The 26,942-nt window shown below is 38.3% G+C and overlaps 1 protein-coding gene across 1 annotated transcript in view; it reads left to right on the top strand.

The window, feature by feature from the left end:
* The window catches only part of LOC147398387 (uncharacterized), a 31,561-nt gene extending 15,664 nt beyond the window's left edge, over nucleotides 1-15,897 (top strand). The window contains exon 8 of the mRNA XM_086447575.1: nucleotides 15,752-15,897. The gene's annotated coding sequence lies outside the window, so the exon portion shown is untranslated. The remainder of the gene's footprint in view (nucleotides 1-15,751) is intronic.
* The last annotated feature ends 11,045 nt before the right edge of the window (nucleotides 15,898-26,942 follow it).

Below are 26,942 nucleotides of genomic sequence, written 5' to 3'. Positions count from 1 at the left end.
TGGAAGTTACCGTAGTCAGACCCCAAACATCTGTATATACATAGTTTAATATACCTCTGCTTCTGTGTTTGCTTGAAGAGAACTGAACCTGGTGTGCATTTCCATACACATAATGCTCGTAAAAATTCATGCAAGGCTTTTTCATGTTCTTCAGCAAACCTTCCTTACCAAGCAAATTTAGACCCTTTTCTGACATATGCCCAAGCTGCCTGTGCCATAACCTAGTGCATTTAATTGGGTCTCTACCACTTCCAGCTGTTCCAACCGCTACATTTTCTGTAACTGTAATACCCAAAAGAGCATAGAGATTACCATGATGAATACCCTTCACTATCAAGGAACCACGAACAACCTTTTTCACTTAATTTTTCGTAATTATCTTGCAGCCACCAGAGTCCAAAGCACCAACAGAAATAAGGTTTTTCCGCAAGTCAGGAACATGTCTCACATCCGTCAAGGTTCTGACCACTCCATCATGCATCTTGATTTTAATTGAACCAAGCCCCACCGTTTTACAAGCATGGTTATTACCCATCAATACGGTTCCACCATCAATACCTTTGTAGGTAGTAAACCACTTCCTATTTGGACAATTATGGTAAGAGCAACTCGAATTAAGAATCCACTTACCGGAGATTTCTTCATCACTCGTGACGGAGTAGCATTCATCGTTGCCCCCTTCTTCCGATGCATAGTTAGCCTCTTGCTTGCCTTATTACTTCCCATTAACCTTGCTTTTGTTATTCTTCTTCTTGCTTACTCTTTTGTTAGGGCAATTTTCCTTGAAATGCCCAAGCTCACCGCATTTGAAACACGGTCTTTTCGCAAGAGGTCTAGAACTTGATCTAAACTTTCCTCCATTGCCTTTTCCTCGCTCATTTCTTCCTCTTACAAATAGCCTCTGTGCTTGCTCCTTATTTCCACTAGTAGCCATGCCACTAGTTGTAATCTTTCAAAGATCATCCGCTAGAAGTGATGTTCTAGTCTCATTCATCGTTAAATTTTCACCCACAAGCATCAATGTTTGTACAAGGTTCTCATATGACTTTGGCAACGAAAGAAGCAGAAAAAGTGTTTGATCTTCATTTTCTACCTTTACATCAATATCCTTTAAATCTGATATGATCCTGTAGACACTCCATTTTTGCACTCGCCTGATTAATCAACTCGTCAACCCGATCGCAACGATTCCCAATGATGGATGTTTATTCCAATGCTTTATTATGTTACCAGATATGTTTCAGAAATCCGGATGAGGTATCTCGAACCGACAAAACTTTAGAAATCACGCTACGCTAGGAAAATACAACCCTAGAAACATAGAAATCATCATCTTGCAGACCAAAAAGAAGCTTCACGATAAAAATCACTAAAAATGATCAAATTACCAAAATACCCCTAACATCAAAACAACCCTAGAGCCTACGTTACGATTAGGAAAACTCATTCAAAAATATAAAATAACAAATCGAAACCAAATAAATCATTTCTCCAATTTTCACAGAATTCGACAAAATTACGAAAATGCCCCTCATAAAGTTCACGATCATTTCATACAAAAAAACTTCATAAATGACAAAAACCAACATTCTCATTGAATTCCTTATGAAAAACTGATTCCAAAACATCTTAGAACATTGAAAAACGACTTAAAACGTAAAAAAATCCTCTCCGAGGGCAAAACGGTAATTTCACAAATTTAATAATTAAAAATTTCAAAATTAATAAATAAAACATTAAATAATGTAAAGTGAAACATTAATAAAATTTAAACCAAAAAATCGATCAATCAGGCTTTCAGGCAAAATTATTGATGGTTGTCAGGATATTTATTCAAGGACCCCTCCATCTGGGGGCCCAAAGAATTAAAGATATAATAAAAATAGATTCTCCAAAAATTAAATTCAATCAAGTAAGACTAAAGTCAATCTTAAAGTCAACAAAGTAAGACTAAAGTCAAGATATTAAAAGCCAATCAAGAAAGACTAAAGTCAAAGTATTAAAGTCAATCTCATAAGACTAAAGTCAAAACCCTAAATCAAAACCCTAATCTAAACTAATCAAGTCAATCTCATAAGACTAAATTCAAAATCCTAATCTAAACTAATTAAGTCAATCTCATAAGACTAAAGTCACAACTCTAAATTAAAACCCTAAAGACTAAGTTAATCTCATAAGATCAAAGTCAAAATCCCAATTAAAACTCTAAAAGAAACCCTAATCAAACCCTAATTCTTCTAAAAAACTTTATAAATAGGAGCCTCCACACCCCATTTTCGTATCAAAGAAAAAATCCTAGAAAAAGTAGGTCAAGAAGCCTCCACAACCTTCCCAAAACCCTAATTTTGAAGTCCCAACTCCTTACCTAACACCCATACTTCGATTTTAACCTGAAAAACACCTAGAAACCCTTCAAAAACACCAAAAAAGTTCGAAGAATCCAGATCTAAGAAAGAGATACCTTGCCTCGGAGATCAGAAATCAGATCCGGAGACAGAACGAAGCAAGGAGTACAAGGAACGGTTTTATCAGATCTGAGGGAATAAAATCGTTGCGCTCGGAAAATGTGAGTATTTTTATTTTATTATTATTATTTAGGTCTTGTTAGCAATGTAGTTTTATTTGGGAATTAGTAAAGACCGGCTGTAGACACCCGAATTTGAGCGGGCCCTCGACGCAAAATACCCCGAAAACCAAAAATTTGGGATGGGCCCCAAAGCCCAAATCTACATTAATAAATGTTCGAGATCATTTACGTGGCCCATGGACCCGCACACCTCACCACTCTCATACATCCTTAAAATCAACCCAATACTATCCATCCCAAAACCCAAACCATCATAAATCTAATCCATCCCAAAATCCATTCAACCTATACCCAATCCAACACAAGCCCAATCCAACATAAACTCAACTCAACACTATTCTACAACCCAACCCAAATCCATCACCTAAGCCCAAAACCTTACCCAATCTACCACTAAAGCCCAAAGCCCAATCCACTACCCAAATCAAATCCAACCCATCATCATCACATCAAACCAATCACCAAGAGATGACACATGTCATCATCTTCTTCCACCTCCCTCATCTAATCAACTCAACCCATAACCCTACCCTAACCTAACCTATCCCCCATCCTCTCATCATCAACAACCAACAACTCAACCCATACCCTACATACTCTAACACTATCAACCACCCACATCACAACCCATATCTCCCACACCTCAACCATCACTTTCTTTTAAAACACTCCCACAAAATCACCTCAACCCATACCTCCCACCATCACCCCCATACTCTTCTCTCTAATCATCCAACTACCATCACCAATCAACTAATCTCTTCATCCCTCCATTTGCCACATGTCATCATCCTTTCAATCCTCTCAAAATCAAACCAATCACCACTCATCTCTCCAAATCAAACACCATACCTCTTCAATCATCTCAACACTCCTTCTCCAAACAACTACCTTACACCACCATTCCTCCCATCAACCATCACTCATCTCACCCAACCAAACACTCTACCCAAATGGATTTGGGTAAGATCCAAACCATTTGGGTTAAAACACAACCCATTTCCCTCATTACAAAACTACCCTTATTTCTCCCTCAAATTTCATACCCTTCTTCTCTCAAACCCATGCCATTACCCCTCATTCTAAACCCTCACCCTATTATACCCCTAAAATGCCTCCCAACTTCTATAAAAACCCCTCCATTCTCCTCTTACAACAACTAATGAAATTTTGATAAAAAATCCTCTAAAAACTACAACTCTCTACTCTACTCTACTCTCAACACCTCACTCTCAACTTAATCTTCCACAACCTCAAGCAAGTCCAAGTCAACTCAAAAGAAGAACATCAAGAAAAGCTTTGAAGATCAATTCAAGGACAAGGTGGGTTCAACAAAAGGAACACCCCCTCTACATCCCCTCTTCTACTCTCCCTTTTCCCACACATTTGCACACACCACCATGGGTTAAATCACCAAAGGGCCCCTTCTACATAAGGGTGCCCTTAATGATTGAATCCAACATTGAAAATCCCTCATATTTGAGGGTACACATCGATTTTCTTTCTTTTTCATTTTCATTTTCTTTTTATTTCCAAAAAAAAAACCGAATCCGAGGTTACCACATTACGTGGATGGAGTAGGGTGCCTAACACCTTCCCTACTCCATAAATGGACCCCCTTACCTTGAATCAAGGTTGGACCATACACCTTATCTTACGAGAGTCAACAAAAAAGTGGCAAAATGACATGATTTTTCAAAAATACAAATCCGGGTGACCATTCACACCCCTTTACCAATTTGAATGGTGGCGACTCCAAATTACCCCAAAGTGGAGGGATGTTTGAAGAATATTCGAAATCCTGTGTCCACAGCTTGACGACTCCACTGGGGAGTACACACTAGTGGGTCCGATCCTCTTCCTTGATTCGGTTATTTCAAAAAAAAAAAAAAAAGGAGTTTGTTTTCTTTTTGTGTTATTTCTTTTGGTTTATCTACTAACGCGTTTGCTTTGTTTCTTTTTTTTCTTTTATTTCACAAGTTTCACATTGGATGGTTGTAATATTTATTTACATATGCTTTTGTTTTATTTTTATTTTGGAGCAAAGAATGTAAGGATGGATACGATTCAAAAAAAAAAAAAATGCACGCACATGCACATGCGATTCACACCCCTATGCATAAGCCACCCCCCTCCTCTTTCAATTTCTAACCCTGGATGCCGGTACTCTCAAGCCCCCGAGATCGCTATTTTGGGTGGCTGGGAGGAGAACATCCACCTCATTCACCAACCTAAGACATGTACACTTCGGTGTACATCGAGGTTTGAAGAATGGGTAGCCGAAAAATCACCTACAAACCGCATGCATCGAAGCGTAATTAATAGAAAAAGGACACTAAGGCTTACAAAACTAATTCCGTATCCATCCCATGTTCATATGTGATGTATTTTTTTTAAGCCCGCGAAGGCAAGTTGTATAGATTTTTAGGATTTTTATTTTTGTTCTCATTTATATGTCCCCCTAGGTAAAAGGGGGAAATCTATTTTTTTTTCCATGTCATCATAGGCATCAAAAAAAAAAAAAAAAAGTGACATTTTTGTGGCCCAAGCCAAAAAACAGAGGCTATGTGCCTCAAAATCCAGAAAAACATGGCCAAAATGGGATGAGGATAAAAAACAGAGCAAGGTTGGAAGGCCAGAAAAGGTTCTGGTCCGTGCTTGAAGCACGGACTCAAGAAATATTGTCAAGTCCGTGCTTAGAAAACGGACTGGGCAAATTTTCTTAGGTCCGTGCATGAAGCACGGACCAGTGAAAGAAAAAATATATTTTTGATGTTCTGGTCCGTACTTGAAGCACGGACCAGCCAAAAAGTGTTAGGTCCGTGCATGAAGAACGGACCCAAAAAAAAAAAAAATTTTTTTTTTGATATTTTGGTCCGTACTTGAAGCACGGACCAGCCAAAAAGTCTTAGGTCCGTACTTGAAAAACGGACCCTAAAAAAAAAAAAAAAAAAAAAAAATTTTTTTTACTCATTTTGTTCCTTACGTCAGTCTTAACAACTTTTCTTCTTGAAGTTATTTTAGTTTTGAGTTTTAAAGCTTGAAAATGATCAAATGATTCACTTTATTATAAAACTCAAGGCCTACCACTCATAATTGATCCCGCTCCAAACGGATTTTGCCCAACGCGGCTCACTATCGATCTCAATCATAACCAAACTTGTCCTTCATGAAGTATTCATTCCAAACTGGGTCCACGACCCAGATCCATGTCCAACTGGGTCCACGACGCAGATCCAAACCAACTGGGTCTACGACCCAGATCCACTCAACTAGGTCCACGACCCAGATCCATGTCCAACTGGGTCTGGGTCCACGACCCAGATCCAACCAAACGGGGTCCACGATCCAGATCCATGTCAAACTGGGTCCACGACCCAGATCCATTTCCAACTGGGTCCACGACCCAGATCCAAACCAACTGGGTCCACGACCCAGATCCATGTCCAACTGGGTCCACGACCCAGATCCATATCCAACTGGGTCTGGGTCCACGACCCAGATCCAACCAAACGGGGTCCACGACCCAGATCCAATCCAACCCAGATCCAATCCAACTGGGTCCACGACCCAGATCCAATTGGGTCCGACCCAGATCTATTTCAACCAGATCTATGACCCATATCGAATTAACAAAGATAACAACAGATCAATCAATTCAAGTACATGCAACTTTCTCACAAAAAAAAAAAAAAGAAGAGATTTCGGAAAGTACCAATTGCAGTCCTTGATCAAAGTCGGTGCCTAGAAAGATCTTACCCTGTTGATACGAGGGGGATAGACTACGTCTATTCAGGGAACAAGGTGATTTAAGAGTGCCATTGTGCGCCACCTCTTCCTTGGAGATCTGCTTGGCCGGCGATGATTTCATAGAACTGAATTGGAGGCTACCAAAAATTATGGGTTATTTTAACTCGATTTATCTCAGAAAACTACTCTTCAAAATGTTTTCCCGACTCCGTGTCGATGCCATCTCCGTGCTGATGTAATCTCTTTTCAAAATGTTCTCCCGACTCCGTGTCGATGCTAGCTCCGTACTGAAATAATTTCTTTTCAACTGTTTTACCGACTCCGTGTCGATGCCAGCTCCGTGCTGAAGTAATTTCTTTTCAAAATGCTTTACAGACTCCGTGTCGATGCCAGCTCCGTGCTGATGACATTTCTTTTTCAAAATGTTTTACCGACTCCGTGTCGATGCCAGCTCCGTGCTGAGAAAATCTCTTTTTCAAAATGCTATACCGACTCCGTGTCGATGCCAGCTCCGTGCTGATGTAATTCCTTTTCAAACTGTTCTACCGACTCCGTGTCGATGCCAGCTCCATGCTGATGTAATTTCTTTTTAAAATGTTTTACCGACTCCGTGTCGATGCCAGCTCTGTGCTGAAGAAATTTCTTTTCAAAATGTTCTACCGACTCTGTGTCGATGCTAGCTCCGTGCTGATGAAATTTCTTTTCAAAATGTTTTACCGACTCCGCGTCGATGCCAGCTCCATGCTGATGCAACTTCTTTTCAAAATACCTTACCGACTCCGTGTCGATGCCAGCTCCGTGCTGATGTAAGTTCCTTACTGATTCCGTGTCGATGCCAGCTCCGCGCTGATGTAATTTCTTTTCAAACTGTTTTACCGACCCCGTGTCAATGCCAGCTTCATGCTGATGTAATTATTTTCTCTAAAAAATAATCCAGCTCCGCGCTGACGAACTATGTTTTCTTTTTTGAATACCATCCCATGATAATTACCGGACCTAATAAACATAATGCATTTCCTTTTTTGTAAGTAAGATAGTAACACTTGGTCTTCTGTACCCACAGGTGGCCAAACGAAAAAAGCACAAACATCCTGAGAAGCCTCCATACTTTCTCCGATCATCTTCATCAGCTATGAGTAACTCAGATGAACCACAACCTGCGACAAATGAACTGGCCGAAGCCAATGCAATGATAGCAAAGCTGTTAGAAACAACGAAAAGGCAGGAACAAATCTTGGCGGCTGTCTTGAGTAGCACCAATTTTCTGCAAGCACAGGCAACTCAGCATCAAGCATCCGGGTCAAACCCCGAACCCCCTGAGCAAATACGACCAGAACAACAAACCACCCCACCTCCTACTGTGCCAATATATCAGGGTCCTCCGCTTTATATACCACAGAATCCACCACCTCCCGTGATGATCCCAGATGACGAGTGTAACTTTAGGGCTCCTAAAGCTAAGAGTGCTACTGACGACAAAATGGCCCGACAGATTGAATCTCTCCAGGAGGAAATGCGGCGGATGAAAGGCACAAATACTTTGGGAGGAACAAGATTCAGGGACCTATGCTTCTACCCCAATGCACAGCTGCCGGCCAAGTTTAAATGCCCAGAATTCGAGAAATACAATGGTGTTGGGTGCCCTCTGTCACACCTCAAATTGTATTGTGGGTCAATGTGCCAATATGGCGAGGATGACAGACTATTGGTGCAACTTTTCCAAAGAAGCTTAACAGGACCGGCTCTCAAGTGGTTTTCAGGATTGGATCATACACTTATCAAAAGTTGGCAGGATTTAGCTGAAATGTTCTGGCATAATTACCGGTTCAATACAGACGTGGGTTTGGATCGCAATGATATGGCTAAGATGACGAGAAAGCACAAAGAAACAGTGAAAGAGTATGCCCAAAGATGGCGAGAGTCCGCCTCACAAGTGCGGCCTGCGATGACTGAACAAGAGATGAACACTACGTTTATCTCGACACTGGGGCATGCCTTTTACACTCATTTGGTTGGACACACTACAGGCACCTTCTCAAACTTAGTTCAAGTAGCAGACCGGGTCGAAGACGGGATCCGAACTGGTCTAATATTTGACTTTACAGCCTTGAGTGCAGCAGCGGGGACCTCGTCACAAAAGAAATCAGTGCCTTTTGTAAAAAAGAAAGAGGATACCCAGGTCAATAATGTACAACCCAACCAACCTCTCATCATTCAGGCACCAGCTCAAAGGCCACAGGCACCTAAGGCACCTTGGGCACCAATACCTCGAGCTGCTTGGGCTCCAGCACCGCAGAATCCCTTCCGAACAGTTCCTCCACAAGCCATGCCAGCACAGCCAGCACAACAGTATGGGCAGAATCAGCAAGCAAGACCGAATCGAGTAAATAGAGTATTTACCAGGTTACCCATGTCACCATCTGAGTTACTGCCAATCTTGCTTAGGGGTGAATATCTCGCAAAACGTCCGCCAAATCCTGTCAAGGCTGTCAGGGCCAGGGTACAACCCCAATTTGTTCTGTGAATTTCATATGGGTGCACCGGGGCACTCTACGGATCAATGCTGGCAACTCAAACATCAGGTACAGAACCTGATTGATAAGAAGGCTCTTATCCTGGATGGACCTCCCAACCCACCCCAACAACAGAATATCAATCAGAACCCCCTACCTACCCACAATGAAGGGGGAAGTGGACAAAGGGTAAATGTCATTCATAAGGAACTCGATTTCAATCCGTCTGTCTTGATAGCACCTGTCGGGTCCAAAATCAGGGTGCATTTAACTCAGGGACCAGAAGCGCCAACAGTCAGTACAATCAACCATTATACGACAAATTCATCCCAAAATTCATTACCACCACTCAGATTGGCCGACCTCACCATCTATCCCACTCACCAAAATGCTGCTACCCGACCACCTTTGGTCATACCTTATGGATCACCCCATCATCAAAGTTCAACTCGACCCCCTCTTGTCATACCGTACATACCACCATATCCACAAGGATCAACTCGACCCCCCTCCATATACCATACACTTCATCTCCACGTCTACCACTCGTCATCCCATACACTACATCGACTCCACCAATTTCCACCAGCACTACATCCAAATCACCACCACCTCCTCTCATTCTCAATATGAAACCCGATCCACCCCCCATAACCATACACTCACCTAAACCATTCCCATATAGCTCCGATCAGGCAATTCCTTGGAGCTATGAGACTACCATCACCACGACCGCCGGGGTCGAAACAATGAAGAAAGCAATGGTGGCTGATATCAGCCGTATAATCAGGGCGGGAAAGTGCCAGAAATTGTCAGAAAATGGGGTGAAAATCAGGGAAAAAAGCAAAGAGACTGCAGAAGAGGTGACCGACGAAGACAAAAGAAAAGCAAAGGGGAAATGCAAGTTGTATAAGGATGCGAAGATGGAAGAAAAGGTGATAGTGACAGACAAAGAAGCCACAGACTTTATTAAGCTCATCCTCAAGAGAGAGCATAATATAGTAGACAGGTTGAACAAGCAGCCAGCCCAAGTCAGCATCCTAGGACTAATACAAAAATCGGAAGAGCACCAAGAGGCATTGTTGAAAGTCCTAGGGGGATCACATGTACCTTCGACCACGACACCGGTGCAGTTAGAGCAAACGGTCAGCCAGATCATGGCCTCCAATCCTATTATCTTCACAGAAAATGAGTTTACACCTGAAGGAACGGGGCACGTCGAGCCACTAAACATTATGGTCATATGCAAGGGCATGATGGTCGCCAGGGTGTTGATTGACAACGGCTCAGCGCTTAATGTTTGTCCACTTGAGACCTTCCGAAAGCTGAACGCCGATTGGTTGCATGTGAAACCCAATAACAAGGTCGTCCGAGGCTTCGATAGTTCGAGAAGGGACTCGCTGGGCGAAGTAGACATACCAATCACAATAGGCCCATGTACGTTCGAAGTAACGTTCGAGGTCATGGAGATACCAACGACATTCAACTTACTATTGGGTAGACCATGGATCCATACTGCCGGGGCTGTGCCTTCCTCATTGCACCAAAGAGTCAAATTTATCATGGGGCAGAGGATGATATCAGTATTGGCAGAGAACCTTATTCCAGCTGGGAGAGCCCCAGACGTGCCTTTCATTAATATCGAAATGACAAAGGACAAGGCACTCTACCATTCGTACCAATTCGTGGCTGTCAACCACATCGAGAAGGGAAAGGAGAAGGTAAAGGCAAAGCTATCGAGGCATAAACAAGAATCCTAGTCTAACAAGCATACATACAACAAGGTTTGTGTGTCTGTCATGGATTGTTCGAAGCAGGTAATCATGCAATAAAGGTTTGCAAAATCAAAAAGAAATTAATCTAAAAGGAGAAGATGAACTAACCTCTATCGAAGGAGTAATCCAAAGAAGTACCAAGAGTGCTCCAAATCCAAGTATCCACACGCCCGACATGTCTCTTCGACCACCCAAGCACGCAAGAGAGAAATGAGAGAGGAGAAGACGAAGAATCAGAGGAGAAGACGAAGAACCAGAGGAGAAAACGGAGAAGAACAGCCAAGTGAAACGTCTAGGCGCGACGTTCGGTTTTTAAAAATGTTCTGGTCCGTGCATGAAGCACGGACTGAATTAATTTTGCGCAGTCCGAGCTTCATGCACGGACCGAAAATATTAAAAATAGAGTCCGTTCTTGAAGCACGGACCGAATGAGATTTAAACAGTCCGTGCTTCAAGAACGGACAACCAAAAAAAAAAATAAAAAATAAAAAAAAATAATAATAATAATAAAAAATCACCAAAAAAAGAAAAAAAAAATCAAAAAATCAAAAAATCAAAATGGTATTCTTGCGAAAGCCAAAATCAACTGCTTAAAGTCTCGTTTGAAAATACCTAAGTCAAAGCTTTTCTCAAATCATCACAAATCTAAGACCTCACACGAGCTCCGCGCCACGAGGTCGAGGAAATCGACCGACACCCTGTCAGACCCCGTGCTTGGGTAGCCATCTCTTAACCATCAAATCAAATCGGTGTTTCAAAAACTTGTCTGAGCAAAATCCTAGGACCCGCACAAATCAGGGTTTCGTCTATTCTTTGCAGTTCTTTGCACGCAACTCCTGCAAAGAGGGCAGCTGTAGACACCAGAATTTGAGCGGGCCCTCGACGCAAAATACCCCGAAAACAAAAAATTTGGGATGGGCCCCAAAGCCCAAATCTACATTAATAAATGTTCGAGACCATTTACGTGGCCCATGGACCCGCACACCTCACCACTCTCATACATCCTTAAAATCAACCCAATACTATCCATCCCAAAACCCAAACCATCATAAATTCAATCCATCCCAAAATCCATTCAACCTATACCCAATCCAACTCAAGCCCAATCCAACATAAACCCAACTCAACACTATTCTACAACCCAACCCAAATCCATCACCTAAGCCCAAAACCTTACCCAATCTACCACTAAAGCCCAAAGTCCAATCCACTACCCAAATCAAATCCAACCCATCATCATCACATCAAACCAATAACCAAGAGATGACACATGTCATCATCTTCTTCCACCTCCCTCATCTAATCAACTCAACCCATAACCCTACCCTAACCTAACCTAACCTATCCCCCATCCTCTCATCATCAACAACCAACAACTCAACCCATACCCTACATACTCTAACACTATCAACCACCCACATCACAACCCATATCTCCCACACCTCAACCATCACCTTCCCTTAAAACACTCCCACAAAATCACCTCAACCCATACCTCCCACCATCACCCCCGTACTCTTCTCTCTAATCATCCAACTACCATCACCAATCAACTAATCTCTTCATCCCTCCATTTGCCACATGTCATCATCCCTTCAATCCTCTCAAAATCAAATCAATCACCACTCATCTCTCCAAATCAAACACCATACCTCTTCAATCATCTCAACACTCCTTCTCCAAACAACTACCTTACACCACCATTCCTCCCATCAACCATCACTCATCTCACCCCACCAAACACTCTACCCAAATGGATTTGGGTAAGATCCAAACCATTTGGGTTAAAACACAACCCATTTCCCTCATTACAAAACTACCATTATTTCTCCCTCAAATTTCATACCCTTCTTCTCTCAAACCCATGTCATTACCCCTCATTCTAAACCCTCACCCTATTATACCCCTAAAATGCCTCCCAACTTCTATAAAAACCCCTCCATTCTCCTCTTACAACAACTAATGAAATTTTGATAAAAAATCCTCTAAAAACTACAACTCTCTACTCTACTCTACTCTCAACACCTCACTCTCAACTCAATCTTCCACAACCTCAAGCAAGTCCAAGTCAACTCAAAAGAAGAACATCAAGAAAAGCTTTGAAGATCAACTCAAGGACAAGGTGGGTTCAACAAAAGGAACACCCCCTCTACATCCCCTCTTCTACTCTCCCTTTTTCCCACACATTTGCACACACCACCATGGGTTAAATCACCAAAGGGCCCCTTCTACATAAGGGTGCCCTTAATGATTGAATCCAACATTGAAAGTCCCTCATATTTGAGGGTACACATCGATTTTCTTTCTTTTTCATTTTCATTTTCTTTTTATTTCTAAAAAAAACCGAATCCGAGGTTACCACATTACGTGGATGGAATAGGGTGCCTAACACCTTCCCTACTCCATAAATGGACCCCCTTACCTTGAATCAAGGTTGGACCATACACCTTATCTTACGAGAGTCAACAAAAAAGTGGCAAAATGACATGATTTTTCAAAAATACAAATCCGGGTGACCATTCACACCCCTTTACCAATTTGAATGGTGGCGACTCCAAAATACCTCAAAGTGGAGGGATGTTTGAAGAATATTCGAAATCCTGTGTCCACACCGGCGTTTGCCGGGCGGGGTTGGTGCCTAACACCTTCCAACCCCGTAACGTGATCCCCGGATCCTTATTTTTCTTTCGTAGATTAGTTTATTTGCCTTTTAGAGTCAAAATTTGGTTCCTAGACTGTAATAACTAGGTGGCAACTCCTAAACCTCAAAGGTCAAAAGCGGATCCGCGCACCCCGCGGATCGAGGGCGCTTTTAAATCCTATCTAACTTGTTGATGTACTCTTGGATTGGTGTATCTTCCTCCATCTTGCAAATATACAATCTGAACTTCAAATAGATCCGATTTGTTATAGTCTTCGTCATGAAGTTATTTTCTAACTTTGATCATACACCCGCAGCCGTTACCTCTCCATCCACCAAGAAAGCTACATCCCTTTTAAGGCATAGAATTATCGACGCTCGTGCTTCGAGATCTAACTCTTCACAATCCTTATCAGACATGTCTTTGTGCTTCTTTTCTTTTCTTACCAATGCTTTGTGCAATTTCTGTGAGATTAGCAAATTTTTCATTTGCATCATCCAATAGAAAAAATCATTCTTCCCATTGAACTTCTCTATCTCATACTTTCCCACTTTGCCGGTTACGCTAGTAGACGTCATTATCCTCTTGTTTAACAACACTAGCTTATCTCAGGAATTTCAATAAACAACTTGTGTACACCATACAATACCCAAGAAAATACCTCAAATCGAAGCTTAACCACCCTGATTTGAATAAGAGCTTTGATACCATTGTTGTGAGGGGAGCCGCGGAAGCAAACCACCTAGAGAGAAACCCTTTATCGGAACTTATACCAAGTTTCAAAACACACCAACAAGCAATGACCAATACCCCTAGCAATCAAAGTAAAGTAAAATTAACTACAAACGTAAATAGCAGATAAAGAGATGCTTACACAATATTTACGTGGTTCGACGATGTGCTTACATCCACGGGAGTGAAGAGAGAATCCACTATATGAAGAAAACCAACAACTTGCACAGCCCGCAAGTTCGTCTCAAGAAGAAGGCTTGATTTTGTTTTTATCCAAAGAGAAAATCAACTTCTTCCTTTATAATCTCTCCTAGCTCTCTCTCTAATTTTATAGATTTCTATCTAACTTATTCTACCACAAGATAGTTACTGTATTTATAATAAAAGAGATATGCTATTGCCACACCAACTATTGTTGATAGATGTTATTGCCACACCAACTACTAGTGCTGATGCCACAAAATCAAAGGTAAAAGGGGTGGTGGTTGTGATTTTTTAATTATAATCAGCACCAAATAATGAAATCTAATCAAATATCTTTGAAATAAAAAAGACTATCATAGAATTATTCTGCGAAATATGTATATTTGTGATTTGATTTCCGATTTTATTAGGATAAAAAATCCAAAGTTATTTAGGTTGGTATGATTATGGTCTAAATTGATTATGATCTAATCATACATTAAATGAACCAAGGAAGGAGTTTTTCCTCCTGATTCCTACCAATTTGGGATTCCTATTAGTTTTTATCTCCACATTAATTTGGTAATTGAAATAAATTCAATGGGCATTGGTCGAAAATCCCCTCCTATTTTTTTGGATTAATATCTTGATAGTTTTTCATCTCCACATTAATTTGGTAATTGAAATAAATTCAATGGGCATTGGTCGAAAATCCCCTCCTATTTTTTTGGATTAATATTTGTAATAAGATTGGTATGATTAGGCTTGTTTGCCTTTTAACTAGCAAAAAATGGGACTTGTCCATTAGAGTTCAGGGAACATTTGCAAGGGTTTTGATGGATTCGTGGTAGTTCGAGTGTATTGCTGTGGAATTTTCACTCTTCTGCTCACATAATAACTTATCTTCTTATTCAACTTGAATAAGAGTAAGAGATGAGGAATAAACTATAAGTCTATACTTCAAACCACCACTTTCATCTAGTTGTTTAAAACTCTGTTCCACAGGTAGGCCAATTTCCCCGTACCTATCAAAGAATTAAAAAGAAGACCAATTTCCCATTTTTCCATGGATCAGAAGATAGTCATCGTCCATGGAAATCTTTCCCTTACACCTGCAACCAAACACACCTAAAATGCGGATGTATGATGTAGTTTTAACCCAAGTCCATCGAGATATAGGATTAACCTTGGTGTCCCAAATATGAATTTTTTTAAATCATGATGGAAATTTTAATTTCCATATTTGATTGTCATCAATTGGTGGAGTACTTATATGAACTTAGTAGCGGGTTCTAAGACTAGTTCTATTAAAGCAAATTATTATGTTTTTTTTTTTTCATTGCTAAAAAAAAAGTAAATCAATTAGATTTTTACTTTGATTAATTTATGGATCATGTATTATTGACTTGGTAATGGTTGTTTTCTTTATTCTTTCTTTGCTCAAGAATTCAACTGACTCGTATTTTTTTTTTTTTTTCTATTCAGTTAATTTTTCTTTTGTGAAACCACTACCAATTGGTTTTGTCAGGTTTGCTATCAAAATGGGCAAGTTTTATGTTGTCTTTGTAGGGAAAAAGATCGGTATATTTTTCACTTGGGAAGAATGTCACCAGTACGTGGATAGATATCCGTCAGCTTGTTACAAATCATTTTCATCGTACGAGGAAGCCACAAGGCATTTTATCAAAGATATGCATAATCGTGATATAGTTAAATTTTTTTTTTATAAAGTAGAGGATCACTTCTATGACTTGAAGCAAGAATTCGATGAAGTGAAGCATATGAAGTTGAAGAAAAAATCTAATGTATTTAATAGATTGCATATAATTTGTATAGTTATTTTCATATTGTCTTTATTCATAGGTCTGTATTTTCTTTGAACTTAGTAGTTTTTAAGGAAATAATTGATTTTGGATTTTGATGAGTGAATGTATATTGTATTACCTTTAGCCTATTTTATTTAAGTTGGACTTGATCTTGCTAAGCTCTTTTCTGTTTTTAAACTTGATTAGAAGATCTATTTTAAATCAAAAGTTAGGCAGAAATGAGTTGAACCATTGAATATGGTAACAATGTTACCTATCAATCTTAATATTATATATTCCTCAATAAGGCATTGTGCTCTAAGGTAGTCTATGATTTCTTATTGCATATGAAAGCTAGTGTCATAATAGTCATTGTTATTTTCTTTCCATCAAACACTTGTGTTCATTAAGTATTTTTTTTAGCATTTGTTCTATCAGAAACTCTGTTTGTATAAAGACAGATTTTGATCATTCATTTCATTCAACAGAAGATGTAGTTTTGTACAGAATTGAATGGAGGAAGAGATGTGTTCCTGCCACTTCTTTATCTAGAATCGGGTATTCTTTATTTTTGAAAATTAATTTGCTTGAAAAATTATTTGTGGAGTAGATGTTTTTTCTTCTGTCAAACTTGTTGTAATGTTATTTCATTGATATGGAAACTCTTGAGGGGTCGATTGCCGTTTTGAGAGGTAAAATCTCTTAAAATACATATTCCCAAAGCTTTCTTACCTTAATCTACTAAACCTCTAAGGAAGAATTATGACCTGCCTGATGGTACCTTTGGATGTAGTCTTGTCAATGTAGAAAATAATGTTTCATCTCTTGATGCTTTTTATTTTTTATTTTTCAAGTTTGTAACACTTGTATTAAATGAATTACAAAGGTACCTATAAAGAAAATCAGTGAAGAGTTTATTTAACTTCTTGGAATTCTCTCATCATCACAAACAACATTAAAAAAGAATGATGGAGCAAAGATTTAAAATTTAAGATGACAAAGAATGATGGAGCAAAGATGGATATTAAATAACCAGTTTGGCATCATGCCAAGGTTAACATCTCGATTATCCCCTTACTTAGACAATTAATAGAGAAGTTTCGACAAAAGGTAGAGAATCTCCATATGATATTTTATTAAGAGACCCCTATATTTTAGAACAAACTGTTGAATGATAAATTTATATCATTTTGAATCATAGTTGAAATTATAACAAATTTTCGTCATGTGCCACACTACGGTTCTTCGGTAACTACTTCTCAACTACTTCAGATGACGGGCCTCCTTCAGAACATGGATCACAAATCTCCGTCACCTCATCCATTATAGAGATAGTGCAATATCTAACTGCATGATCAACCCAATTAATGAAATAGCATATTCAATGTAGTGAAACTATCATGAGGCACATACAATAAGTAACTCTAGATTATCAAAAAAAATATAATTTAATCCAATAAGAAGATATATTTCTTGTGCTGACATCTAGTATTGCTTGACAAGGGCTAATGCCAAGGATGACTAGCTAATCATGGAGAGATTGAACCTTGTGAACAAAAAAAAGGGGGAATATATATGTATGTATTGACGATGAGAGAACTCATTTACACTGATAGCTCTTTTAATGAGAAGCTTAGAGTAAGAAGGGTCAGATTTACTGAACACCAAAGAAGCGGCAGCCAGAGCAACAACAGTTTCAGCAACTACATAAGAACCAATGGTATTTTTGTCAATCTTGAACACAGATCTTGCTGTGTCCATATCTTCAGGCCTCTCCCAACAAGCATGGTATTTGTTAGCATCTCCAACCTGAAACTCAAACTCAAGTACTCAAATAGGGGAAACAGGGGAAGTTGAGATAACCCAACTTATCTCAGTTTTAAAAATTCTATCTACCTAAACTCCTACAAATACTAATAAGACAAAAATATTTGAACAGACAGTGGAATAAAAGAAAATTTGACCTTTTACCTCCTTGAACCAAACAATGTTCGGATGCCTCAAAGACTTATCGTTGATGATTTCCCTCTGAACTTTCACATCAATTTGGTAAAAAAAAAAGAACCAACATTGATGACAATACCCAAAAATGGACCATGCCATTACCATGCAAAGTTAAATTAGCTAAAGGGAAGACCAAGATTGAACTTACAATAGAACAAAAAAAAAAAAATCAAAATCAATAACTAATTAAAATCTGAACTCCAGGCCTAAGTATACAGTCCTCAAAAACTACAGTGATGAGAAAGATACAAATGTAACAAGTTTATACTTTATAGAATAGAACATAGAATGCAAACCAAATCCAAAATTAAAATTAAACCCATAATCCTAACTCCATAAATGAATTAATAAGCAAACAAAAAAAAACTATGATTTCACTTGAATAATAACAAATACAAGAAGATAAAAAAATAACAAAAGACCACAACATTAAAACACAATATGACAAATAAACTATTACTTATACAAACCCAATTCAAAACACCCCCACCCTCCACCAAAAAATGAAGAAAAAGATACAATTTTTCCTTAGAAAAAAAAGAAGGAAGACCCATCTAAGTAAGCCAATAAATAGATAAAACTCATTAAAAAAAAAGAGAAGCAGTAAATATAATCTGTTGAAGTAATTTGTTGCACCAATATGTCCAAATCAGACCAATAAAAAAAAAGTCCAAATCAGAAGACCATGATGCAATACTTATATCATACGTGAAAGACCATGATGCAATACTTATATCATACGTGAAAGACCATGATACAATATTTATTAAGATGCCGACAAAACAATCTAGAATACCTGCAGAAACATTAATTTTAAAATACAAAAACAATCTAGAACCACAAAACAGGATCACCAAGCCCATAATGGAAAATCTCCATTTTAGCCAACTATGTGACTTACCAAAACCCACGACTACAATCCCAATAGACCCATTTTCCACAAAGCATGATCATGATCTGATACTCCAATACACCAATACATTCCAAAATGGGAAATCTCCATTTTAGCGAAATGTATAACATAATAAAACCCCAGCACCTAGAACCCAAAAAAGGGAAAAAAAATCCCAAAACTACTAAAAGTCCAAAACCAACAACACCTAAGTCCCCAGTTACCTTACTTTACTAAAACTCATAAATTCATATTACCACAAAAAAAATATGAAACAAGAGTAAATAAGTATAGATTTAATTCAATATCAAGGTTCAATGATTTCAAACGTTGAATATCATCATTATCTTAAATACTTTAAAAGATGAAGTACCTGTCCAAGTGTCTAACTCAATAGAGATGCCTTATGATCGCTTTCCATGTCCTGACCCAATTCTTGAATATCATCATTACCTATTAAAAAGGAAAAATTATAAATAAGAATGTACAATAAAATAAATGTTTTAAAGTAATATTTTTTCTTACAAAGATAATTTCACTTACCTTGGGTTGTAAAACATGTCTATTTTTTATATGGATTTATAAGACATATTCGTTTATCTCGTCCAAATGCTTTATATGATGCACACTTTCGTTTCTTCTTTTGTTGGCTCAATTCGATACTACTTTTTAATCTACCTGTATATTTAACCTTTCCTTTATCCTTTTCATCTTTCTTCCTACCCTTTGTTTGGGAGACATTTGAGTCCAAAAGTAACAACTGTGATGGATCAACTACAGTTGGGGATGCATCAACTACAATTTCATGTTCTAACATGTCATCGCATCGAATTTCAAAAAGTTTTTTGGATAGTTCATTTAAGGTATTCATGAAGATTTAGTATCTCTTCATTGAAGTCGATGCAAAACTAGCCAATGTAGTAGCTTGTTGACACATATTGCCAAATCTCAATGCAATTGGCAGTTCTTTCCCATCGATCATTACTTCTAAATCCATCATCCTAAATTTGTTTGCCATTTTCCTCCATCTTCCAAAAATGATGTGTGACGATATACTATCAATGTCTAGACGAAAAAACACCTTTAGAAAATGTCGACATATTATTCCAACAAACTCAAATTTCTTACATTGACATGCACCCTTGTAAGTATCCAAATTTAACTTCAACACAAACTCCTCGGACTTACCAAACTTAGTTGTCATCCGATACGTATGAAATCCATCCTCGATTCCCATTTCTTTAGCTTTAAGTCGATTAACTTAGAACTATTTTTCTCTGAGTTTCTCAAACATATTTTTAGTATACACTGTCGTAGCATGTTTGAGAAGTAACTCGTCATTTTTCACACATCGAAACTTGTGTTATAATTTAAAATTTACATCGGTCTCATTTGTAACAAGTTTTTTCAATGTTTCTTCATACTTGACTATAAATTCTCTTAGATTTGTCTTCCATGTAACGAACCCATCAAAGAATGCATTAATGCTCTCACTACGGCTAGTAGTATTCATGCTAGCAAAAAAATAACCCCGATTATACACAGGCACCCAAGACTCCCGCAAATCAAATCATTGTTCAAGCTATTCATTTCCTTCTAATCCATGCGTTACAATCAAATTCTTCCAATTCTTTTCAAACTCTTCCCCCGTGTATGTCGACCAAATACACCTCTCCAATTTACTTTTGAAATCGCAAGATTCAAAGTATTTATTAGCCAACTTCTTAGGAAACTTTTTCATGATATGCCAAATGCAAAGGCGATGACGTGTGTTGGGAAAAACTTTGGCAATACATTTCTCATTGCCAAATCCTGGTCAATGATCATCGATATTGGATGACGTCCTCCCATAGCCTTGAGCTAAGTCTCAAATAACCATAAGAAAGTCGCCTCTGTCTCATCTTGTAGAAGAACAAACCCAAATTGTATAGACTGAAAGTGGTGGTTTACTCCAATAAATGGAGCGAACAGCATATCATATTTGTTTGTCCAATAAGTCGTGTCGAATGTCACTACATCATCAAAATATTCATACGACAATCTAGACCTTACATCCACCCAAAATAAATTTGTTACCCTCATCTCATCATCGCATTGTATTGCATAAAAGAATTATGGATTTTCAGCCTGTTTTGTTATGAAATAATTCAATACTGACTATGCATCCCCTACCTCCAACTCCCTATGCCTAACATTCCTCAAGTGAGTATAACAGTCCCTACCATCAAAGCCAATTAGATCTCCGCCAAGAATGGTTAGCATTTTAGTGATTTGAATATTTTCTTTTCTGAATGTTTCCACTAGATCCTTAGCTACTATAGGCATACAACGGTTTGATCTCATCCTCATTCTTTTCGATGGTGTGACTACCTTGTGATTATGGCAATCGTTGAAAATGGACACTTTCCATTTTGCGGTCCATTTGTTATCATGTGCAAATAGCCTTACAACCACATTTAATAGTTGAAGAACCTATTCTGATTATCTTATTTGCGCTTTCATTCATAATTGTTGCTTCAACATCTTTTTCTTTCATTTTATATTTGCTTTGATGTGTGCAAACATATATCATTCCAGTTATCTCATTTGAACTTCGTCGACGCTTAGAAGTTGTTTGAACATGAATGGAAATCCTTCGTGATGCCCGTAATCTTCATAATACTTCTTGATTTTTACAATTGAATCGAAGATCATCCCCACATATGGAACATTCAACTTTTCAACATCTTTTTAGGACTCTCGCAATCAACACGTTCTCCACTCTCTACTTTAATTCTCAATGAAGATCCCATAGTTTCACCAATAGTCGCCTCCCCACACTAGTCAACACCAATCGTATCTATAAAATATTTTCATTGATACATTAAATCACAATCAATGCATTAAAGGAAGATTCTTCTTAGTGATAATTACTCTTTGTTAGAATGAAATCCATGATACCAAAATTTGACAGTTCATTAGATAGGCCATTGGACAGGCTATCCTCTCGACCATTAGATAGGCAATAAGGCAAATTATTGGATCTCTAAAATCCGTTATAAATTGCTCAAAATCCTTGTTCTCAAAGATATTTGATTGGATTTCATTATTTGGTGCTGATTAGAATTAAAAAATCACAACCACCACTCCCTTTACCCTTGATTCTAAGCTAAACAATCTTCCATCCGAAACTGCAAATCTATATAAAATCACCACCAACCCCATCCCCCAAGTCCTCTATTTCAATTCCTCTCCCTCATATTGTGCATGTTTGCAACAACCATCTATGTTTTGAACCATGGGTGTGTTCAAAGAACTTTAGTTTTAATTCAATTTTTTTTTTAAGTTTTCTCATAAACACATATTGAAAATGAAGGATTCTATGGTTCTTTTTTTTTTTATGAATATCTAGATTTTGGCCACCACTCTAGTCATTGCTGATGAAGACTACATTTTTGCAATTGGGGACCCAGGAATGAAAAACGCGAACATCATGAAGACACCCCAATTTGGATGGGCCTACACTCGAAAGGGTCTAAAAATACTGATTTTTCAATAGGATTCACCAACGAACCTCAAAGGCCCAAATCACTAAAAGGTGACTTTTTTATCGAACCAATGCCCCTAAGACCTCTTAATGGTTTAGGAGGCCCACCAAAAGGACTCGGCCTACCCTACGTTTTCCCAATATTCGTCGTACCATTCCCAAAATCAAAAATGAAGAATTCTCAATAAAATTTATCGACAGGCCTTAAAAAGCCTGATTTGCCAACACGTGGCATCTGAATCAAACCAATGATTTCAAAAATCACAAATAAATAAATAAAATTAAAAAACGAGACTTGTTATGCCTACCACACCTATCCCTTCACCGCTCCATCTCCGAATCCGAAAAACCTAAGCCCACCTAAGGCCCATGAACACTCAATTCTTCGAAATCTATCTTCCTCATCTTAACCCTAACCTAAACCTAATCCCACACCACCTAAAATCTAAAACCAACCTACACCCTCAAAATCCATTCCAAAATAACCCTCAACCAATCCCTAAAACTCAAAACCATTTCTAAAACCCAAATCCAACACTACAAAGCCCACAAATCAGTATCCATATCCAATTCATTATCCAACCCACAACCCTAACTCATAAACCACAACCCACATCAACCAATCACTCTTTTATCATTAAAAGATGACACATGTCATCACTCCCTCTCACCTCCCTCATCAAACCACCCACCCCATCACCTTTTCTCTATAAAAAAAATCACATCAACCCACACCCTCCCCTAACTGACCCTCATTACTCCCTATAAACCTCCATTCTCTCAAATCAAATACATCAACCCACACCCTCCCCTAACCTACCATCATAATTTCCTATCCCCTATTCTCTCAAATCAAACACATCAACCCACACCCTCCCCTAACCTACTATCATCATACCTCTCCTTAATCTACCATCATCATTTCCTATAAACTCATCTCTACAACCTAAACCTACATCCATTTTCTCAAATCAAACACTCAATCTCTCCCATTAATTAAATCTAAATCTCTAACATCCACACATCTTGCCACATGTCACCATCCCCCTCACACTCCCAACCACTCTCTTACACCTTCCATTCTCTTAAAACAAACACTACTCAATCAATCAACCACTCTCTTAAACACCCATCATCTCACCTCACAAAACACTCTACCCAAATGGTTTGGGTAAGATCCAAATCATTTGGATCAAAACACAACTCATTTACCCTCATTACATATCTACTCTTCTCCCAACTCCTAATTTCATACCCCCCCACCTTTAAAACATATGCCATTCTCTACTCTCCTACACTTTACCCCATTATACCCCTAAAATACCTTCTCAACATCTGTAAAAAACCCTCATCTTCCCAAAAATGGTTTTCAACTCTCACTAAAAGAACCTCTTACAAAGTCTCACAAAATCACTCTACTCTCCACTCTCAACTCTCAACTTTCTACTCATCTCTTCACTACTTTCTCACACTAACCTCAAAAAAGTTACATTCTCATAACTTATCAATGCTCAACTCAAGAAGACATAGAAGAAGAAGAAGGAAGGAGAGAAAAGAAAAGAAAATCTTGAAGCTTCAAGGTAGGTGCAACAAGAATAACCCCCTCTCTCTCTCTACCCTCTCCTCCTCCCTCTTCTATCATCCCCTCTCCTCTTTGCTTTGTTTTAAATGGATCTGGGATGAATGGACCTCAAGGAAAATGATCCATTAGGATCATCTCTTTCAATAAGATGATCCTATAATTGAGCCGAAAGTAAATCCCTACTTAGGATATAAATACACACACGTGACACTTTATTTGCAGTTTTAAAAAAATTAAAATAATCAAGTTATTTGAAGTTATCGCCACGTGGCGGGGAGAAGGGGTGCCTAACACTAGGGGTGTCAATGGATAGCCGAAATCCGAATTCGAATTCGAATTCGAAAAATCGGATATTATCCAAAATTTTCGGATATCGGATTCGGATTCGGATGTCATTTAAACATTTGAATGAGTTTCGGATACGAATTCGGATATTGCGATATTCGAATTCGATAATATCCGCTCCGATAACAATACACATATTATGTATTTATGTTTTACAACGAAACTTTATATATGTAAATACACAGTGTTAAGTATTGCTGTCATACAACAAAACTTAATTTTAACACTTTATCTTCTCAAACCCGCCAGCACCAAAACAACAGACGGTAATGGAGGTTTCCGTTTCGATCGAAAACGAGGGCATTACTCCGGCCGAAAACTCTCTCTCTCTCTCTCTCTCCCTCCGATCTGAACCAATCGGAGTAATTTTTTGAAGGAAATACGTGGGTTTCAACTTTCAACTGTGCGAACTCCTACACATCTACTCCGGCCGGCGAGGATCCATGTACATATTCTCTCTCTCTCTCTCTCTCTACGACCTGAACCCACCAGAGTAATTTTTCAGATGTAATCTATGGTTTTCGACTGTGCGAACTTCGATCGGATCGGATATTATCGGATATCCGATATATTTTTCGGATTCGAATTCGAATGTTTATTAAGGATATCCGATCTGATTCGAATTCGAATTCGGATAGTAGTATATTTTTTCGGATTTGAATTCGGATATAGCAGTATCCGATCGGATACCTATCCGTTGACAGCCCTACCTAACACCTTCCCTTTTCTCCAATCGAGCCGCTTACCCGAATCTCAAAGTTTGATCACCCCTTATCCATCGTGAGTCACTAAAATGTCAAAAATGTCATTTTTTGGAAAATGTATATCGGGTGACCTTTCACACCCACTTACAACATGAATGGTGACGACTCCAATCTTTAGTAGATGTGACCGTCGTAATGACGGAAACCACGTATTTACACATCAGAATTGCATTGGAGGCTTGGAATTTCTGCAACGAAGTCGGGCTCAAAGAGCCTAACATGGGCAATCTAAGGGAGGTAGATTGAAATGGGTGTCTCGATTTCAATTTCGATTCGTCAGAAAAATATGATTTTTTTAGCTACCCAAATCAAAAATCAGAATTTTCTAAAATAGGTATTAAAAAAAATTAACATGATCATAATAAAAAAATAAATAACCCAAAAAAATTAAATCGATAAATAATTTTCGAATTTTTTATCTTCATAAAATCGAAAATCAAATCACAAATATACATATTTCGTAGAATAATTCTATGACAGTGTTTTTGATTTCATAAATTTCAAAAATAAAAAATAAAAAAATAACTTACAATTCTTTCAACTACAAAGATGGAGATGGAGTTGCAACCGTTCATGCGAGGTCAAGGGTGCAGCGCAGTTGTTCGTGCGAGATCGAGAGTGCAGCAGTTCGTTCGTGCGATGGTTTCAAAGAAGTAGTTGTGAGAGCGATAGTGAGAGGGTTTCAATTCGATGGAGTCGTCGGATATTGATCAAGAGCGTAAGAGAGTGAGAGAGAGGGTTTAAGAGAGTGAGAGAGAGGGGTTTTGTCAAGAACAAGAAGGTTTGAGAGAGTGAGAGAGAAAGGCGTCGAGAGAGTTAAACTCTCTGATTTTTTATTTTGATTTTAACGAAAGAGGGGCGTCGCACTAATTACAGGAAAGAAGAAGGGCGGCACTGTAATTATTGTATAACTTATAAGTTATACTATTTAACGTGTTTAACTGAATCTCATCCCTCTATTCTCTCCTTATTCGACGATTTAAAAATATTTGCCAAAATATTTGTCATATGGTAGGGCGTCGAACACCTCCCACATATATATATATATATATATATATATATATATATATATATATATATATATATATATATATATATATATATATATATATAGGGTCCCGTTCGCCACCCTTAGTTTTACCACACACTTTAACAAACGCGTTTTGTCTTACATGGGTTAGAAGTTTCGGAATGAGCTGATTTTTGGTGAGGATGATCTCTATGGTGAGGAGATCATCCTCACCAAAAATCAGCTCATTCCAAAACTTCTAACCCCATCAAAATTGATTTACAAAAAATGGACGGTCCACGATTTTTCAACGTGTAAACATGGGGCTAAACATTTCGGAATGGGCTGATTTTTGGGGAGGATGATCTTCTAATCATAGAGATCATCCTCACCAAAAATTAGCTCATTCCAAAACTTCTAACCCATGTAGGACAAAAAACGTTTGTTAAAGTGTGTGGTAAAACTTAGGGTGCTGAACATTTCCCATATATATATATATATATGGGAGGTATGTGTGTGTGTGTGTGTGTGTGTGTGTGTATTGAGACTATTCAAGGGACAACAAGCAAGACAACAACTTTTATTCTATATGAGTTAAAAGTTTCGGAATAGATTGATATTTGGTGAGGGTAATCCCTACGGTGTGGAGAATTTTGATTGGATTATTGGTATTATTTTTAAAACATTACTCCCAATAATTATACTTAATAATTTTTCATTGACTCTTAATCACAAATTTGACATTTCTTTAATTAAGAATTAATATCTAGGTTTTATTTTTTTTATTTGTAGATTTGGGTAGATAGGGTTTTAACTTTCAATATCTTGAGATT

This window comes from Akebia trifoliata, chromosome 7 (genome assembly GCF_017979445.1).
Source record: "Akebia trifoliata isolate Shusen 1 chromosome 7, ASM1797944v1, whole genome shotgun sequence".
Classification (NCBI taxonomy): domain Eukaryota; kingdom Viridiplantae; phylum Streptophyta; class Magnoliopsida; order Ranunculales; family Lardizabalaceae; genus Akebia; species Akebia trifoliata.
The sequence above is the reverse complement of the archived record's forward strand: the minus strand, read 5'-3'. Positions and strand labels throughout refer to the sequence as shown.